Source organism: Anolis sagrei, chromosome 4, assembly GCF_037176765.1.
Source record: "Anolis sagrei isolate rAnoSag1 chromosome 4, rAnoSag1.mat, whole genome shotgun sequence".
Classification (NCBI taxonomy): domain Eukaryota; kingdom Metazoa; phylum Chordata; class Lepidosauria; order Squamata; family Dactyloidae; genus Anolis; species Anolis sagrei.
In genome coordinates this window covers 169,892,712-169,912,833 of record NC_090024.1, presented here as the reverse complement: position 1 = coordinate 169,912,833, position 20,122 = coordinate 169,892,712, and the positions used below count along the sequence as shown (strand labels likewise).

Genomic DNA, 20,122 nt, shown 5'->3' with positions numbered 1-20,122 from the left:
CGTAGGCTGGTCCATGAGGTCACGAAGAGTCGGAGACGACTGAACGAATGAACAACAACAACAACAAATTGCTAGTTCCTCCAATGCAACTCTATGGTATCTAGAATAGGTCTGCAGAATACAGCAGCAGTAAGGGGCCAATATTAAAACAGTAAACTTCTTCAGACCACTCCTCCTCCCTATCCCTCTGCACTCAATCTTGATTAGCTGCAACTCCTTGTGTGACCATCAGTTTGCTTTACCTCCTCTTTCTTCCACACTCCCAAGAATAAAATAGGCTAAACTTCTTTGGGCCACTTTTCTTTGGGCCACTCTTCTTGATTGGCTGCAACTCCAGTTTGTCTTGCCCTGACCCTTTCTCTTTTCCCCTTTTCACTCTTCACAAAATAAGGAGGTGTGTCTCAAATCTTCAATCTCCCCTCCCCTCTACTATACAATGTGCTGTGGGAGGTAGAGAGCATGCACACTTGCACAGAGGAACGAAGAGAGTGGCACCCTATTTAGGCTGCCTGAAATCCTTTGAGAGGTTGCATGAGACCCATGAGTTGTATGTTGTGCAGGTCTCATTCAGAAAAATCCTGAATATATATATTTTGTCAGATGGGATAGGTGAAACCATGGATACAGGGATCATACAGTTTATTATGAGTGAGTACACACAGACTGTGTGTGTGAAACAAAAGACTGAGAGCCCTTCTACACATGCAGTAAAACCCAGTAGTAACCAGGATAAAAGGGGGAGGGTAGCTGAATGACTTTTGAGGAAAGTTTGGATGGAATCAGTTAAACAGTTAAACAGCACATGTTTAAAGGGTGTACTTAAGACCCGAATCTGCCCAAAAATGTGCAGCTTTGCATGTTGGTATATCTGTGCAGTCATGCAAAACACAAGACTGCCTTCCCATGTCCATGTGGACTGCTCTAGTGCACATGTTTTAAAAGCCCAAAACAGCTGAGGGAAGCACAATTGGAAAACAATTAGAACTCTCTGCAGCTATTCATTTTTTCTTATAATATTAAACACAGCTTGAATTAATAGTTGGTTGAAGAAAGAGATAAGAAATCTGCTTGTGTGTAGATTGAATTCTCCACATGTGCGCATATGAGGTCCAGAGCATCTCTGAGAGGTTAAAAAAAACTTCACCTGGATGCCCCCATTCACTCTCCATCTTGAATCACTTCAAAGGAATGTGTGAGGATGGCAGAGGAGCATTTCCTGGGATTGACAGGTCTGTGTATGGACTTCCTGTCAGGTCCCAAGATTTTTTGCCCCATTTTAAAAACCCAAATTTTGACACTGTCTGGAAGCACCCTAAGGTTTTATTCTAATGCACACATACATAAAAGCAAGTCACACAGAACAAATTGGAATTTGCTTTAGAGTAAACATTTATAGGATTATATTTTAGAAATATTATTTGGATACAGTAGAACCCCATTTTCAATTAACTTCCCTTATCAGAATGAGTAGGTGCCCATCTTTGAAAAGTCATGTAGGAAAAGGAACAACAGTGACCTCAATTTGCCATGGAGGTATTTGCTGGGAAAGAAAAGCTGCTCCACTAATATTGTTGAAGCACTATATGCTGCTTAATGAGTGAGAGGTCTTAAACCCAGAGGCACCGTGTTAATTACAAAGGGATGTTTAATGAAGAAGGCCATAATTATCTAACCTTGTCATCTACAGAATTAACAAGGCATGATAATGAAGGAAAGTCACAAAGCAGACACTTCCAAGTGAAATGTGCAAATGCAATTTTATATATAAAACCTCTATGTGTGCATACACATTATGAACATATTATAATTTTGTTTATGTATACATGAAGTGATGAACATGAGCTAGAGGCAGAGTTTAAGAACATCTAAAATGCCAGATGTTCACACATTTTGATTATTCTTGTTAATGCATTAATTAATGGGAGGTGAGAAGCGAAGTTAATCATTTTAATCCAGGGAACTAAGCAGAGAGCTTACAAAACAAGAAGGTACAGATAAGAAAGATATTTCACATTCTGAATGTGCATAAAATAATTTCAAGCAAAATTTAATAGTCAGACCATATGGCAAATGTTTCATTTATCCGTGTTAAGAATCCCAAACAAATGTGTTAAAGCAACTCATATCCCAATGTATGGCTTAGCACAACAGCCATGGCCTTTTAATACTTTAGCTTATTTGTGCTGCAGATTTTCTTAGAAGAAACCCTTTGTTGAAACATCTTTATTGGCAGCAAAGGACTAGAGATACTTTAAATTCAACACAGCATAAAGAAATGGAAGGCATGGTTTCTGAAGCTCATGTGTTCTTGCAAATATATGCAAATGCATATGTATAACAAAGCAATTTACATGTATCCAAAGTCTCAAAGTGAGTGTATTTGCTTTGATCAAAACTTATAATAGGTTTATCAGTAGGACATAAAGACAATGCCTGACTTCAAGAAAACAGCAGTGGCTGCAGACTGCTGCAATGAAACTCTTTTCCATGGTGCATTGGTTTTTGAACGCTATGAGGGTTGTGTAAACACTTCCATCATATGCCTTTATCTTTTCCTCATGTTATATACTTGCCAGTATGAAATATCTTTCTACACTGTAAATTGGCATGCAAGGCTTATGAGAGAACATTAACTCTCTTGCTAGAACACTGTTAAAAGGCCATGTTTTTTTTTCATCTAAATGAATGATCAGTCTACAGTGTTTAAGAAATAGTGTCACAGTGAAGCTTTCAGATGTTAAAATTAGGTTTTAGGGGGATGTAGGCTTTTACATCAAGCAGCTCTTATGACCAAATGTGACTTCTGAACTCCTTTCATTGCCACTAGTCATGCACCATAAGGTACTGGGAGATATGGAATGCTGTGGACCAGTGACAGGATTTTGACTACCAACCAATCAGAATAAATATATGGAAGGAGTGCAGCTTCTCCATTCCAAGCCCTGTTCATAGCAGGAAACCCAAAGCTTGAACATTCCCCACAAATATTAGTCCCTTCTCTGTCAAGGAATGTAACAATTGAGCCAAAGTCAAAAAGCCATTGCCATTGGGTTTCTCTTCCTTGTGTTTAACTGAAAGGGAAAATGTCATGGCAATATAGTTCCGGATCAAGACCAGATATCAGAAAAGTTCATTCTGTATAGTTCCTACAATCTGGCTGATACTTTCAGAGAAGTTTTTTTAAGACCCTCATTGGGAAAGAATTCCTTTTCTGAGCATGCACCAATGGAGGCTTTTGCTACCTTTTTCTGATCAATGCTAAATACACAAGAGCTGAATTGGAATATTAGCTTAAAATGCCTTTCAATATAAATCACAAGCAGAGTAAAGGCTTCATGACAAGGGACCTGACTCATAACAATATCAAGTGATTGTGAGTGATAAATAGGACATTAGGAGCCTATTATTTGTGGCTCTTACCAAGGCTGTTAAAAAATAAATGAATCCAGAGAATGCCATGGACAGTTTTGATTACATCCATGTTCTGATTACATCCATCCATAAGATTGTTCATAGACAATTACTTGACAGAAATGTAAAGACTTGTCTGTGTTTAAGATCGTTGTGTCGTGTCAGGAGCGACTTGAGAAACTGCAAGTCACTTCTGGTGTGAGAGAATTGACTGTCTGCAAGGACGTTGCCCAGGGGATGCCCGGATGATTTGATGTTTTATCATCCTTGTGGGAGGCTTCTCTCTTGTCCCTGCTTGGGGAGCTGGAGCAGACAGAGGGAGCTCATCCGCCTCTCCCCGGATTCGAACCTGCAACCTGTCGGTCTTAAGTCATGCCAGCACAGGGGTTTAACCCACTGCACCACTGGGGGCTCCAATTATGCTGTGAAAGACAGTATTTGTGTCTTCTATTTACATGAGTTTAGACCAGGAGTCCTCAAACTAAGGCCCGGGGGCCAGAAGGTCATTTATCTGGCCCTCGCTCAGGGTCAATCTAAGTCTGAAATGACTTGAAAGCACACAACAACAACAACAACAACAACTATTTCTCATCAGCCAATAGTAGGCCCACACTTCTCATTGAAATACTAATTTTATATTTGTTAAAATTGTTCTTCATTTGAATGATTGCATTGTTTTTAAGTGTTTTTGCACTACAAATAAGATATGTGCAGTGTGCATAGGAATTCATTTATGGGTTTGTTTGTTTTTTCAAATTATAATCTGACCCTCCAATAGTTTGATGGACTGTGACCTGGCCCTCTGTTTAAAAAGTTTGAGAACCCTGGTTTAGACTTTTAATGTAAAGACTTGTCTGTGTTTGAGATATAAAGAACATCACCTAACTCCTAGCACATACTTATTATTAGGTATTAATCCATAATGCATAATGCATATTATATTGCATTAAAAACAGGAAAATAGACAAAACAGGGAGATAGAAAGATAAACAGACACTTACAGATTGTAGAGAAATAGTTCAAGGTGACCCATAAAAGAGGGTCACATTGAAGAGCATCAAGAAAAAGAGGCCCCTATTAAAATGTATTTCACTCAATCTTATGCCTTGTTTAATTATGGCAAAACAAGTCCCATTATAGATGTGCTTGAACAAAATAGATATCCTTGGCATTAAATATTACCCAAATGAAATTCCTGGGAACATGTCCTTCACCATGGATCCTTGTATATGCAATTTGGATAGTGAGGAATCTATTCTTCTGTATAAATTGTGTTGGTTGTTGATGATTATGTTGTCTCTGTGATATGCCTTCAAGTTGAGTCTGACTCGTGGAATTCCATCATAAGGTTTTCTTGGCAAAATTTATTCAAAGGAGGTTTGTCATTGCCTTCTGCTTAGGCTGAAAAGGTGTGATTTGCCTAAAAACAAGATGTTGGGTTTCCATTATGTAGTGAAGATTTGAACACTGGTTTCCCAGATTTGAACACTGGTTTCTTAACCACTAAACTGCACTGATTTGCTCAGTAACAAGGATATTGAACATATTATGGTTTCTTTTGAATCAATATATCGGTTTCAGATAAATGCTGGAAGAGATCACTCAGAAGCTGGGGCAAATAATTGCATATGCATAACTATCCTGCCACACAGCTAATTGCAGCATGATAAAATAGAGGTAATGAATAGAAATAACTTCATTTTAATAATGTATGCAATGGAAGAATACTACTCAATATGTATGTGTTCACATTACATTAGTAGTGCACAGCTCTTTACTATATGCTACTCATGCAGACTGCTCACTAAAGAAAAATTTAGAGATGGCTAGATGCATTTTGATGTATTAAATCATTTCACCTCTTTTGCTGAACATGTTTTTTAAAATGGAAATTTAGTAATGAGAAGAAGTAATGTTGGCACGTGATATGCCATCTTCAATGATGAGCATACAATGATGTTATTATATCACTACAAAGAACATTTAAAAGGTCTGTGCACTGACTGAGACTTACCATAAAGTATAATTTGTTACACATACTACAAGACAAAGGTTGTTTTTTTTTTTTCTAATTCAGGATTATTCCTAATTTGCAGTTGGCCCCACTGGATTTTGGTTCAAGGACTGCCTTCCCTCAAGATACCAAAATTCATAGTATTCTCAGGTTTCTTTATAATTTGTACTAAAATTATGTACTTCTTATAAAATTGCAGTATCACATTTTTCTTTAGAAAAAGATGTAAATGGCTAAATCTGTGGACTGTGCATCTTTGTTGAGAACTCTGGAACACAATCTTTCTACTTGTTCCTATCTACTATAATCTATGTTGGGTGGCTACTGACAGATTGCCACAAAAGGTAACATCTGTTTTAATTAAATCCAAAGGTGCTAATTCATATGTATAGGCCAAAATTTAGAAATAAGTATTCACATTCAAAATATAGATAATCTAGCCTGCTTCTAAAAATTTTAAAGTGACAAACACTTTGATGAGACAACCTGTATATTTGCTAGCTGATAGTGATTTCTACCTGTTAATACATGAACTAACTGTGATGGGTAACTTCAAAACTTTGTTCAGTTTATTCTTTACATTTCAGTCACGGTTGCACTGGACAGCCCTTCAGAAAGAAGACTGTAGAGAAGAAAAAAAGGACCATTCAACTCTTCAACCCTGAGAATGAAACCAGCCTGGTAACAGCTATCTCCTCTGTATCACTTTTATCAATGGGGGATGCATTCCAATAACTCTTCACCACCTCCTTGGATATCTGAAATCATGAATAGGGAACCCTATTATTTTCACTGTGTCAAATGACTTCTGTCCCAAGTGTATTGCAGAGCTAGAGAACCTAGGAATGCCTAGATAGAATACTTTTCTGGGCATTTCTAGGCCCTCCAGAGCAATGCTATAATACACCTGGGTTGTAGGTTGACCATAGAATCACTGGGGGGGGGGGGGGGGGTCAATAAATGCCTACAGAGAACATATTTTTAAAATGGATAAGGAAATCCATAGGTACTATGAATGGGGGGGGTGTATAATATTATATTAATCCTGAGTTAAATAAATTATCTATGAGGGAAGGGAAGACAAAAACAACTGGATGTCTGTGTATTTGGTGTGTAAAACCTTGCCTTGTCTTCTTGCATCTTCTGTAACCTTCTATGTCTGTACCCTAAAAGAAATGGGCTCCATGGGACTCACATCTCCCAAGTGCTGGATGTAATTTTATTTGCCTAACTCTGCATTCTGTGTTTTGCATGATGAGTTGATGAAATTTGTGTAACAAGTTAGAATGCTCAAAACAGCTTCTAACTATCAGTGATTTCAGCAAGAATACAGGGGTCGTCCCCCCCCCCCCCCAAATAAATGATACAGAGTCCACAAAGCTACAATGATTGTTAGCTCTGTTATGAAATGTGCTGCTTGAAAACAGCATTTGTCTGCAGAAGATCCAGGCAATAGGGAACAATTCATCCCTATAGGAATACTGCTCTTTTCTTTCCAGGGGAGATGTTTCTTTGCTTTCCCTCTGAGCTGTTTATCCAGGTACTGTCTGTAACTCCTGCAGCTTTAACCCTTTTGTGACAAACTTTTCGAAGGCATCCTCTGCTTTGGAATACAGCACAGATTATTAGTGATCAAGTTCAATGCATTTTATGATGTGATCTGGAATTTTGGTGAGTTTTTAAAAACACACATGATTTCCAGCAGGATCCATTGGGAGTGAATGGTTTATAGATACCCTGATCTTAAGCTGACTTCAAGATGGATTATAGTGCTTGTGCAGATGGGTCCTCAGTCTCTCTCAGTTTCTCCGAATTCAATAATTAAAACTGTTAAAATCTAAATAGAAATAGCTTTAAAATGTCATGCTAATGATTAACAAGCAGTGAAACACTAAAAACTCCAGCATATCGATTTCAAACTCTTTGAATATAACAGGGATGTAGTGACTGAAGAACTGCCTGAATAGAAATGTCTCTGCATTAAAAGGGTATCTATTAGTTGTAGGGAATGTAGTATCACTCTCTTTATCCAGTGATAAACCTTTCAGTGAGAGTAGAAAGTAATGACTGATAATGGATCTGATTTTTCAGAGATAGCATGAATACTCTCAAGAGGCAAGCTGTATCCCAATGAGTTCTGTTCCTGTGACCTTCATTCATTTTAGTGGAGCTGTATAAAAGTTGGCCCTGCATGGTGATGCTCTAGTCCCAAAACAATGCCTGCACTTCTTATTTTAACTCTCCTTGGATCACTACAAAATGACTTGAATGTTGCACAAACAAAAAGGGGGAAAGGAAACATAAAACATTGTGATCTTGTTTCTTTTAAAGTTTTTATTGGGGGGGGGGGGGGGGTTGGAAAGAAGCCATATTCACCACAAGTCCCCTGCCCCATTCTAAATGATCTTTATTGACCACCATAAAGGTATATAATACATTATCTTTCCTTTCTAAGTTCCACAAACTTCTCAATCTGGCAAAAATGGCAAAATAGCATGACAGGGAAGAAAAACAATGACATTGTAATTGCATCACCTATATGTTGCTCCCCTAATTTAATGAGTACAGTAATGTTAGTATGTGCAGAAATTGTGTTCTGTGTATTATCCATAATGAATAATAATTAAAGTCCCCATAGTATTTGCAAGTGTGCAACATATTTCATGTGCATTATCTCATCAAAATTCTTAATAATTATATAAGGAATTGGAAAAAATGGTGAGCCATAACTTAATTTGTGCAAAGCCTCATAAATATACAAATAAATAAGAAAAATGATTAATTCAAGATCTTTAAATTACATAACAACAAACTCATTAACCAATAAACACAAATATATAGTCATACAAAATCAATAGTGACTTACAAATTAATTAATTCAAAGTCTGACAAATATTTAATTAATTAAGAATTATACACACACACACACACATACATATACATATATGTAACTCAAAGCTATATATATTATCAATTCATACAATATCCATATATCAGATTAATTAAATACCTAGCTGACCACAATCTTCCAAATCATAAAATGGCAACACCTAAGACAAAATTGGAGAAAGATGAACCAAAATTGTTGCAAAGAAGGCAATCACTTCCGGACAACCCAAGTATGAAAGACATAATGAGAGAAATAATAAGACTGTCCAAAAAAAAGTTTCCCAAGAGAACCAAAATAAAATTCAGGAACAAATGTTAGAAATGAAAAAAAGAGATCAAGGAAGAGTTAGCTGAAATGAAAAAAAATTACACCTCACTACAACAAGATATCAATGAGATTAAAAAAGATAAGCAAAAATTAGAACGACAACAAGGTTCATTACAGGCTAAATTTGAAAAATTGGAGGCTTCCAGCAGCAAGCTAGAGGCAAGACAGGGAAAACTAGAACTGAGAACCAACCTGGACACAGCATATTATTTGAGAACACAGAAGTGCTGGACCACTCTCACAACCACCATGTCAGACTACACAGAGAAGCCATTGAAATCCACAAGCATGTGGACAATTTCAACAGAAAGGAAGAAACCATGAAAATGAACGAAATCTGGCTACCAGTATTAAAAAACTCAAAAATTACAACAGCAAAACAACAGAGGGGAAACAAACAGGCACATAAAATCACTCTCAACAAAAGATTCCCCCCAGGCACTTCCAAGCCACTGAATGCTAATCAAGGTGATCAGCTGAAACATTCACACCTAGCCCCAGCAGACAAAAGTCCTTTGTCTCACCCTGGTCATTCCACAGATATATAAACCCATTTTTTCCTACTTCCAACAGACCTCACTACCTCTGAGGATGCTTGCCATAGATGCAGGCGAAACGTCAAGAGAAAAATTGCCTCCAGAACATGGCCTTATAGCCCTGAAAAACCTACAACAACCCAACAAAACAATTACAAAAATCTATCAAAAACTTTTTAGAATGGACTACAGAAACAGAACTGATAACAGAATCTATGATTAAGTGGGCACAAAATGTAGGCCATCAAATACAACTGAACCAATGGGAGAAAATCTGGAATCAAAAAATTAAATATACCTATTTCTACAACCTAAAAGAAAAATTACTTAAAATGATTCAGAGATGGTCTATTACATTCCCAAAAATTTCAAATTTTATAAAAATGCCTCTAATAAATGTTGGAAATGCGAACAGCAAATAGGATCTTTCTTCCATACTTGGTGGTCCTGCCCAAAAGCCACAGAATTTTGGAACATGATACACAACAACATACAAAAGATTCTAAAAGTACAGATAAAAAAGGAACCAGAGTTCTTTCTGCTCGGAATACTTGATTTGAAGGAGATAAATATATGGACATAATCTTCAATTACCTATCCACTGCAGCCCGAATTGTGTATGCTAAGACTTGGAGACAAAAGGAAATACTTCAAAGAGAACACTGGCAAAATAAAATATTGGAAATAATGAATATGGAAGAATTAACTTATTGGTTATCGCCAAACGAAGGAATTCCAAAGAAGTGTACAAACTGGGACTTAGTAAAAAAAAACTATTTTAAACAACGGAAAATAGAGATCATCTTTTGAATGGAATAAAATGTTGTAAGAAAAGAACTAAAAAAAGGAAGCTACTCTTAACATTATAGTTGTAAAAGTTTGCAAAAGATCTTCAAAGAATAGATGGAAGTTCTACCTTTTCCCCCTTCTCTTCTCTCCCCCCCCCCCCCAAATTCTTCTGGACCTTACTCATTTTTCATTACAGAGACTAGTGAGTTTCTTTTTTTTTCTTTTTTCTGTTTTTTTCATATATAGATATAGATATACACAACTTGTAATTTTACATCCCAGCTCTTTTCCTACTTTTCTATCTTCTTCACAATATTCCCCCACTTTACATGTAATTCTATATTATGTCAATAAAAATCAATTTACAAAAAGAAGAATAACAAGCTATATCATAGGTGCTTGCTTGGCTTTATTTAACTCCAGCAATAATAAATGTTGTATATAAAGAAAGCTTTCAGCAACCTCCAGCACCACTGTTGACTGTCATTCATTGAGCTCAAAGTTTAAATTCAGTGGTACCTTAAACTCATTTGTGATGCCATTTGATCATTCACTAATGTTTTCCATGTTTCAGTAACTCCCCTTCCTCCTTTTCCAAGTCATCAGAGAGTCAATTCATTCAAAGCATTAATGTTTGCTCACTACAAAGATGAACCCACAGTATCATAATTCACCTGAATTTCACAGGACCGAGAGTGTTCAGTAGGATACCATTGGCTACTCATGCATAGAGCTATGTGTAATAATACAAGACTAACTGTGCATGGGTAAGCAAAACTTCATCAAAATAAGATTTCTTTTTGGCTTCTATTGCTTTCCAGACATTTACAAATGAGAGGGCATACTTGCATTTGTTTTCTATAGGAAACGCTCAAATATGTCCACATTCTTTGAATTTTTGCCCCTGCTGCTACAATGGACCTTGTCTTTTGATATAAATTAGTGGGCAATGTACAAATTATTGGCAACATTATGACCAGATAACTTTCCCACACTTTATGTTCAAACTTCTATGTATAATTGGCCTGTGCTCTGGCCCACAGTACCTCATGAGTCTTGTATACCAAGTACTATATTTTGATACATGGTCTTTTTGATAGCAATTGTAATTTTAGTAAATAAGATGGCTTGTTTACTCTAACTATACATTTTAGAATGCCCAGGCACTAAAGCAGTGCATAGAACAAACACCCCTCAACATGCCATTCCTGATTATGAATACACCTAAAAATTAATGCATTTATATTCAACCATTATAGAACTTTGATACCATTTCAACTATCATCTATTGGAATCCTGGATTTGTAGAATCACTTAGAAATCTTTGCTATAGAGAATTCTCTAGTCATCCACACTAGGGACTCCAGTTCCCCCTCTTTTTTAAAAAAAAAATTGGTTAGATGTAATTTGTAATGTTGTAACAATTTCATACATACAATGATTTATTATTATTATTATTATTATTATTATTATTATTATTATTATTATTATTACATATGACACATTCTATTGATTACATTCCTTTACAATTCTATACATCTATTACTTGTACCTATCAATTTCCCCCTCCCTCTTCCTCCCTCCCCTCCCCCCCTCCAGGAACAGTTATGAGTCTACTCAATGTTTTATATTATTTGTTTGATCATGAAGATTTTTTGGTTGAGTTCCTTATAGTTTTCTTTCCCTTTCTTTCTGGCTATCAGTTCTTTCTTTGGATGACCATTCATATATTTTGTTCTCCTTTCGGTTATGAAGTCTTGGAGCATATACTCTGATAAATATTCAGTCCATTTTTTAAAAAAATTCCCATTTCCTTTCATCTTTCCATCTTAAGGCAACTGTTGCTTTGGTAGATGCAATCATATATTTCACAATTTCAATCTGGCCTTTATTCCTCCCATTGCCTACAATTTGTTGGGTATGAAATTGTTGGGGTTTTTTTTAGTTCAAATCTTCTTCCTAGTAATTTTTCCATCTCATCCTTAATCTTTTTATAGAAATTCTGTAACTTTTCACAGTCCCACTACTTATGGATAAACCCTCCAATTCCCTCACATTTATGCCAAAAAAAAGAGATATTTTTGTAATGTGGGCCAGTTGGTGTTTGGTTCAATACCATTTTGTCAATATTTTACATTGTGTTTCCTTAATCCTTAAATGTTTTGTTTCCATACTTGCTCTTATCCCATTCTCAGTCTCATTCTCAGTCTCATTGTTAGTTTAATTCGTCTTTCCATACCTCAAACAAAGTATTTTCGTATTGTATTTTTTTCTAATTTTAATATATAAATCCCCCAATTCCTTTCCCCTTCTCTAATTTTCAATTTCAAAATTTGATCTAAGTCTGCTTCTAGGTTTTCCTTTTTTTTTCCATTCTATAATTTTCTGCTTCATTCCATCTCAATTTTATCCCCAGAGCACATGCCTTTTTCTCCACATTTCTAAACACTTAATAAACTGGTACCAATGGAGCCCATCAGATGACACACTGATGTTTTGTCTGTTTATAGTCTGTCCCCATCTTTAAAGTGTTCTCAAAACCAATGATTCAGAGTTTAGTCAATTGACTTCATTTTCTTTTCCCTGTGTAGAGATGGATACAATTTTCAAATTTCATGTGTGATGGGAATCCCAGTTATCCTGGAGCTGACGGTGGAGCAATGGGTTAAACCCTTAGTGCTAGCAGGACTGAAAACTGACAGGTCATAGGTTCAAATCCAGGGAGAGCATGGATGAGTTCCTTCTATCAGCTCCACCTCCCCATGTGGGGACATGAGAGAAATCTCCGACAAGGATGGTAAAACATCAAACATCTGGGCGTGCTCTGGGCAACGTCTTTGCAGATGGCCAATTCTCTTACATCAGAAGCAACTTGTTTCTCCAGTCGCTCCTGACATGAAAAAAAATCCCAGTTGTCCATGGCTCTGCTTAAAAAAATATCTCTCCACTGTGAATGAAAATCCTCAACAATAAAATGCATTGTTCAGAGACAAAAGTCCTATTATGGCACAAAAATATGAATTTTGCCCAGGAAACCTTTTTTCAGCCCAGAAAACAGAAGAAGGAAGGGCAGAAAGGAGTTTGCACAATTTTTTTTAAAATTCTAGATTTTCTCTGCAACACATAGGGACATTCAAATATTGTAGAAAGGATGCAAGAGTCTCATTCTTCTATTATTCTGTTTGAAGTGGTTTTCCAACTTTTGGGAAACCTGTTTTTCCCCAGTACTTTCGCCAGAGGCGGCCCTAGGTAATTTTCAACGGTAAGCAAACAGTATTTTGCCCCCCCCCCCCCCCAACCAATCACTGATATATATTTTCTGTTCGTCATGGGAGTTCTGTGTGCCATATTTGGTTCAATTCCATCATTGGTGGAGTTCAGAATGCTCTTTGATTTTAGGTGAACTATACATCCCAGTAACTACAACTCACATATGTCAAGGTCTATTTTCACCCAAGAGCACCTCAAGAGTGCCCCTGGGCAAAATCAACTATACTGCGAATGCTTACTTTGTGTAATGGGTTGAGCTGTCCCTGACCTTCACCCAACCCTATATTATCCCACTGATTACACTATATAACATGTTAGGTTTTTTTATTTATTCTTGGGGTATAAATGTCATTTCTTAATTGGTTATATTATAAAAACATGGAAAAGGTTTATTAAACTGCAAAATCTTTGTTTTTGGGGGATATCCTGCAGCACATTTTGCTATAGTTTTTCAATGACTATCTCATGGAGTCTCAACCAATTCAGCATAGTTTGTGGCAGCCACAAAAACAAAGTTTTAGAAATATAACTATTTTCAGAGTAAGTACCACACAGTTAAACAGGAAATAACACTTTCAAATCAGGATCATAATTTTGTTTTGTTGCATAGTGTTATTAGTGCTTAGAGAGAAATGCAGTTCTGAAATCTCACCAAAATCATCTAAGAAACATAATTTATGTAGGAGAAGAGGTCAATGTGTTTCCCAGACAAGACAAAATAAAACCAATAAACCTGCAAATGTGTGTGTGGGAGAAGGGGGTGGGGTGGGGGAGAAGGCATATGATTTAGCATTGTTTTCAGTATGCATTTTTAATTTAATTTATGCTGAAATGGAAGTATACCATTTGTATCCTATCTCCTGAGATTGTTTTTCAAGCTCCCTTTGGTCACTATTCTCAGATAGATTTCTACCTTTCAGGTTCATGCTAACCTTTAAATGTATAACAGGAAGTCCAACAAAAGGGGATGTCAATGCAGAGGTCTATGGTGTATCTTTACAACCTCCGGGGATGCAGCAGCAGAAATGCTGCACTCCCTTGGGTTTCTTTCTGCATCACTGAGAAGTGTGTAACTCACAATAATTTACGAATGAATTTTCAATTAGATACATTATTTATAGGGTACCTAGTAAACCTCTCATTTCTTGCTACCTTGTGGGAGAACTACATTTGAATCACATGCACTATGGGACTCCAACGCCCAATCTTGTCACAAAGCTAGTGATAAATAATCATTTGTATATAGATATGAATGCACAATTGTCATGGTATTAATATTCATTAGAGTTTTCCAGTAGAGCCCTGTGAGGGAACAGTTAACTAGAAATCCTGTTTAGGATGCTGGTTCAATAATCAGGCGTCTGAAATAGAATCTGGCAGACCAAATGAATGGGTTAGTGGTAGAGATCAGACTATGCCTATTATTTTAATTCCCAAAGCAGCAACAGTGTCAATATCAATCTAGAGATACCTCTACTACCCAAGGAATCTGAAGATGACAACTCTGGTGGAAAAATGGGCACTTTTAAGCTATCACCAGAAGGAATTCTCCAACTGTTAAACAAACACCTGAAATTATCTTACATGGTGCCTTACCTAACTTTGTTTTCCTAGGTTTCTATAGTTGGACATCTGGTGCAACAGTGGGAACGTGATGGATTCTCACCCTGGGATGCCAGCAGTTTCAGGAAAATTGCCAACAAGAAGTTCTGTTTCTCCTTCCATTGTTGTTGTTGTTGATATCAGACTCATTGGAAATTAAGTGCCAGGCACCTTGCCATTCAGGACTGGATTTGTAGTGGGGGAAAATGTCCCTTGTCACCTATCGCTCTTTGCAATAAATCATCACCTGAAAAACGACAAAGCATGAATGCCTTTCAAAGTGGCACAAATGGTTCACTGTTTAAAACCTTCTGGACAAAATGATGCTCAGGTCTTTGCTTTCAATTCATTAAGAGAAACAAAATCAACCCATACGAATACACAGCTAATTTATCATCCGTGAAGAAGGCAAATGAAGTCAAATATAGTACAGTGTCTGACTGTACTTCCCCCAGCAGAGTAATTCTCTTAATGGAAGTGTGCTTGGTCACTGTTTCCATTTAACCTCAGTTAGTATCATAATATTATAGAATTATGGCATTCAGATGAACCTTAAGGGTCAACTAGTGCTTCCTTCTGCTGATGCAAAACCATACAGCTATTGCATTCTTAACAGATGGGCAGACTGGATAGCTCTACTTGATATGAAATTCATCCTTACATACATACATTTTTTTTAAAAAAATACTCTTGATGTTACATTTCTGAATCTTATTTGTGTTTCCCTCATATCTTTGTTTTAATTCAGGTTGTAAGGCATTATGGTGAGCAGGATTTGTGAAATTTTGTATATTTGTATATGCATTTTATTATGCTTTGACAACCTGGACAAGTTTGGGCAACTGTGTGTTTGTGGATCCCCCCAACACACATTTTGAGTTGTACACATTTATTTCTGTGTCATTAAAAATGAAGAAGACCTGTATCCCTATATTGGCATTGCTTTTCATTGGAAGGAAATTCCAGCTGGATCTACTTGTACATACTTCTGTCCGATATTTCTCTATAATTTCTCAATCTTTGATATTCCAAGTGTTTTAGATTTCTGGTCCTTCACTATTAGGCAAGCTGCATGGGCTTCCTATCTAAAGGAGCAAAGTTTGAGAAGTACTGTTCAAAAGCTGAAGATCCAAAACTTGGATCCTCAGATGATGCATAATGTCAGCTAACATGGGCAGAGCTCAAGAAATCTAAAAATTGTGGTCTACTAACATTCAGCAACATAGGAATAAAGCAGTAGCCTTTTAAAGGAGAGTAACATTTCAGTCATCAGAAAAAAGAGCTTATCTTACCACCTCTTCACATGAAGCATTTTTGCCCTGTCTTGATGCTTTGTTGCATAGCAAGGATGAGGCCTACCATGTGCCATCACATGACACATGGCAGGCCGCATCCACATTCCTCCCAAAGTGGGGTGGAAGCCCTGAAAAGTGCTTCCATAACCATTATGGGGACAACAGTGTAGTTTGAGTAGCTCCAACAGAGCTATTCAGACTTTCCTCCCCTTTTCCTCATATGATGGGGGAATGGGTGGGGGGGGGGGGCAATGCATGTTGCTGCCCTTTCTCCCATTTGATTGGGACAGGGTGCCAAGCACCCTGTCCCATTCCCACCATGTGATAGGGGAGAAGGGAGGGTGCACAGGGCATCAAGAGCCGCCCCACATGCCTTCCCTTTTGCCAGTGATTGCTGGCACAATGACACATCCCAAAATGGCCATGTGAAGAGGTCCTTAGGCATACTTGGAATTTGCAGTCAGAGGATGCTTGGTTTGGGTACAAACATAATCCTAGAAATAGTATTCTCACCCTCATCTTTCCAGGGATACCCAGAAAGATTGAAAACTGGCTGCTAGCTTTCACTTAGCCTCTGGTATTAATGGCCACTTGTGGGTATCTCACACTCCCTGTGTTGAGTTTCTTCCTTCTTTCCCCATCAAGATTACAAAAGGAGAAATCAAAGGGCCCATTGATCCACTCATTAAGGTAGCAAGGAAATACTGATAGTTGACATGACCTTGTCTAAAAGATTCAATATGAGAAATTGTAATGGAATGTGTTTGGCTATATCCAGAGCTTGTTATTGTTTTTGAGTGCAACATCATGTACCTGTGACTTATAGTTCCAAAGCAAATTATTCCAAGTCTGTGTAAACAGTATTGTTCCTTTGGAATGCAAGCCTCTTTACTGATAGAGATGTTCTGTCACTGAATGCAACAAACTTGGAAAAACATGATGGGTCCAGAAGACAATTTTCTGCTTCCAAGATCCTCCAGAGTCCAAAATAAAGGAGAGGATGTACTGAAGCAGCCAAATGTTTTGACAGCCAATGTAGTATAACAGTATAAATTGTGAATGCTGAATAATCAGGGTTCAACTTCTTCTCAGACATGGAACCCTACAGTTTCTTAAATATAAATCTTAAAAATTAAACCCTACAATAGAGTCATTATAATGACCTCGTCATATGACTTCCTCATATTGCTCCGCTTTGCCATGGGTGTGGGGAAGCCACTGCCCCATGCCCTGCATCACTGGGCTCCTCCAACAGCTGATCCCATAAGGGCAAATGAGGTGTGCATATAAAGTGTGTGGATACCCCCCCCCCCATGAAAATCAATGACAACACAAGAAGTCTCCTGTGTTGCTTCAGTGGCATGCCGGTCCCCCCCCCCCCCCCACCTCCTTCGCCCACAGGCCCAGCATGACCTTGTCTGATGAAAGCTAGCTGGCTCCATGGTTAACCAGGGCTAGATTGGCATTTGCCACTGATTCTAGCCCTATATGATGAGGTCGTAAGTCAGAATCAACTTGAAAGAACATAAAGGTCCAGGTGTCTAATTTTGGGGACAATGTTAAACTGTGATTAGTAGGTGTGACTTATTTTAAAGTGAATTCCTGGTTTTGTTGGTTTACAGATGATAAACTTTTTGTTAGAAAAACCATGGCCTAGGAACTGTAAAACCAGTCTAGTAGGGCCCCGTACAGCTTTAGTACCACACTTTCCCTACCCCTGTACTACAGAATATTAAATTTTGGCAAGTTATTAGCAGTAATTACTGTTTTCTGTTAACAATTACTCTACCCAGGTAGGATAGTAGCCATATAAACTATTAATAATACCAGTAGTATGCTGCTAGTATGGCATCATCAAAAGTGTCCATATTTGAGGAGGTCTTTGCGACACTGTGCTGCTAAAACACATCAATCATCAGTTTGGCAAAACATTCCTAGTAAATGCACCATTGCACTTTGCTAGCCTTCAGGAAACATAAAAGAAACAGCAAGAAGTTTTGGAAGGAAGCCGCTAAAGCTGTTAGCTAAAATTGATTATGTTTGATGTAAGAGTGAAAGAGTGCAGAATATGTGTCATTTGTTTATACAGTGAAAACTATCTCTGTTCTGTGATCCTGAGAGTTTATAAAGGCACAAATCCTTTTATCGGTCATAAATGGGAGACAAAGGCCCTCACTAATCCAAGTATTAAAACAGATTGTATTGCTGTCAATTAGATTGGACTCTATGACACCTTAAATGAAGAGAGTGTGCTATGCTTTGGATAATAAACTTTCATCCTTCTTCAACATTAAAAAAAAGAGGAGGTGGAAATCAACTAAACAAAACCTTCTGCTGGAAACTGCTAGGAACCAGTATGGTATGCATCTCTTCCTTGATGACAACAGATGACTTTGCACCTGGTGGGTTAGAATAATGGCTTGAACAGCTTCCAAGTAAGCAATACAGAATCTTCATGGTGGAGGTGATGTGTTGAATATCAAAAGAAACCAAGGAGAAGTAATGCTCAACTGGGAAGTAGCATTTCCCAGACAATCAGCTTGTGTAGCTAAACATAAATGATGTGAATGTGAACGTAGTAGGACAAAAGTGGTAGTTTCCCGTTTTTTTAAATATGAGAAACGGAACTACATAAACTCAGGTTGGCCTGAATATCTGAGTAGATGACCCTGGTCCTAGCACTTTCACATCTAAGAAAGTGAAAATTGATAGCTTCTATTGAAATCCTTCCCAACAGCAGTAAGGTTTTCTCATCTCTTTAGAAATGCCTAGGTGTCTTCAACTTTTGTGAGGGAATAATGCATACTCAAGAATAATGTATATATCTATGAATGTGTATGCGTCCTGTTGTACAGAAATACTCTCAGATACAGAGCCAAGATATGTAGTTTAATTAGATTGTAGAACCCAGAAATATAGAAGGTGAATACATGTTTGCCAAGAGCATAATCTCCAGTTGTGATTATGCTCATTCTCAGATTCTCAGATTCTCAGCTGGTTTAAAAGAGTCAATTTTCCCACATTTGTCTCTCAGGCAGGTGTTGTCTGTTACAGGTAAAAATATTGTTCAGTATTGCCACTCACCAATCTCAATTCATCTTACTCATCTCTTTCCTTCTTGTTGGTGCCCCCCCCCTTTGGAACACCCTCCCCAGAGAGCTAAGACAAGCTCCGTCATTAGCCTCCTTCCAAAAGGACCTAAAGACCTGGTGGTTCCAGCAGGTTTTTGATAAAGATTAGCCTCAGGTCCTACCCCAGCCAACAGTTAGGTTCCTGCTCTGTACTCTACTCACTTCCCTGGCCCTCTGCTACCTCATTGATCTTGACCCTGCCTAGCTCTATTATAGCTATTCAGCAGGCCCTGGAAAAGAATAGCCCCAAGCATTACCCTGACCATTAGTTAAGGTCGTATTCTGCACTTTACCCACTTCCCCGGCCTGATGTTTCCCATTGGCCCAGCCCTCTCATATCTGTGCATCAGGCCTTGGAAATAAATAGCTCCAGGTCCCACCCTGACCATCATGCAGGATCATGCTTATACTTTATCCACTCCCCTGGCCCTAGTTAACCTCATTATATTAGCCCAGCCCTTCCATATTTATTGAGGCCCACACTCGAATCTTGGCCATAGCAAACTGAACTTGCCCAATGGAATTAGCACTGAACTGGTTTATAATTTTAAATATGTATGGCTGTTTTGTAGTATTATGTTTTTGTTTATAATGATTACGTGTATTATTTTATGCCTGTAATTGCAATGTTTGACCTGTGCTGGAAACTGCCCCGAGTCCCCTTGGGGAGATAGAGCAGTATACAAATAATAATAATTTATTATTCTTATTCCAGACCCAGTTTGAAATGTTCATCTTAAATCATCCTAAACCATTGGTTTTGTCACCACCATTAAGAGTAAGATTCCTGCACCATGGTTTAAAATTTTATTTCATAGGTATGGGACCTAACTTCATGTTTTCCTTCAGGAGAACCT

The 20,122-nt window shown here is 37.7% G+C and overlaps 1 protein-coding gene and 1 long non-coding RNA gene across 10 annotated transcripts in view; one reads left to right on the top strand and one right to left on the bottom strand.

The window, feature by feature from the left end:
* The window catches only part of LOC137096829 (uncharacterized), a 29,062-nt gene extending 14,146 nt beyond the window's left edge, over positions 1–14,916 (top strand). The window contains exons 3-4 of one of the 2 annotated variants that reach the window (XR_010909756.1): positions 6,013–6,106; positions 14,852–14,916. This is a non-coding gene — a long non-coding RNA (uncharacterized lncRNA). Of the gene's footprint in view, positions 1–6,012; positions 6,233–14,851 lie in introns of those variants that run through there. The other variant, XR_010909755.1, reaches the window with a different exon arrangement.
* DAB1 (DAB adaptor protein 1) overlaps positions 1–20,122 on the bottom strand; it is a 787,489-nt gene that overhangs the window by 642,853 nt on the left and 124,514 nt on the right. The window lies entirely within an intron of this gene.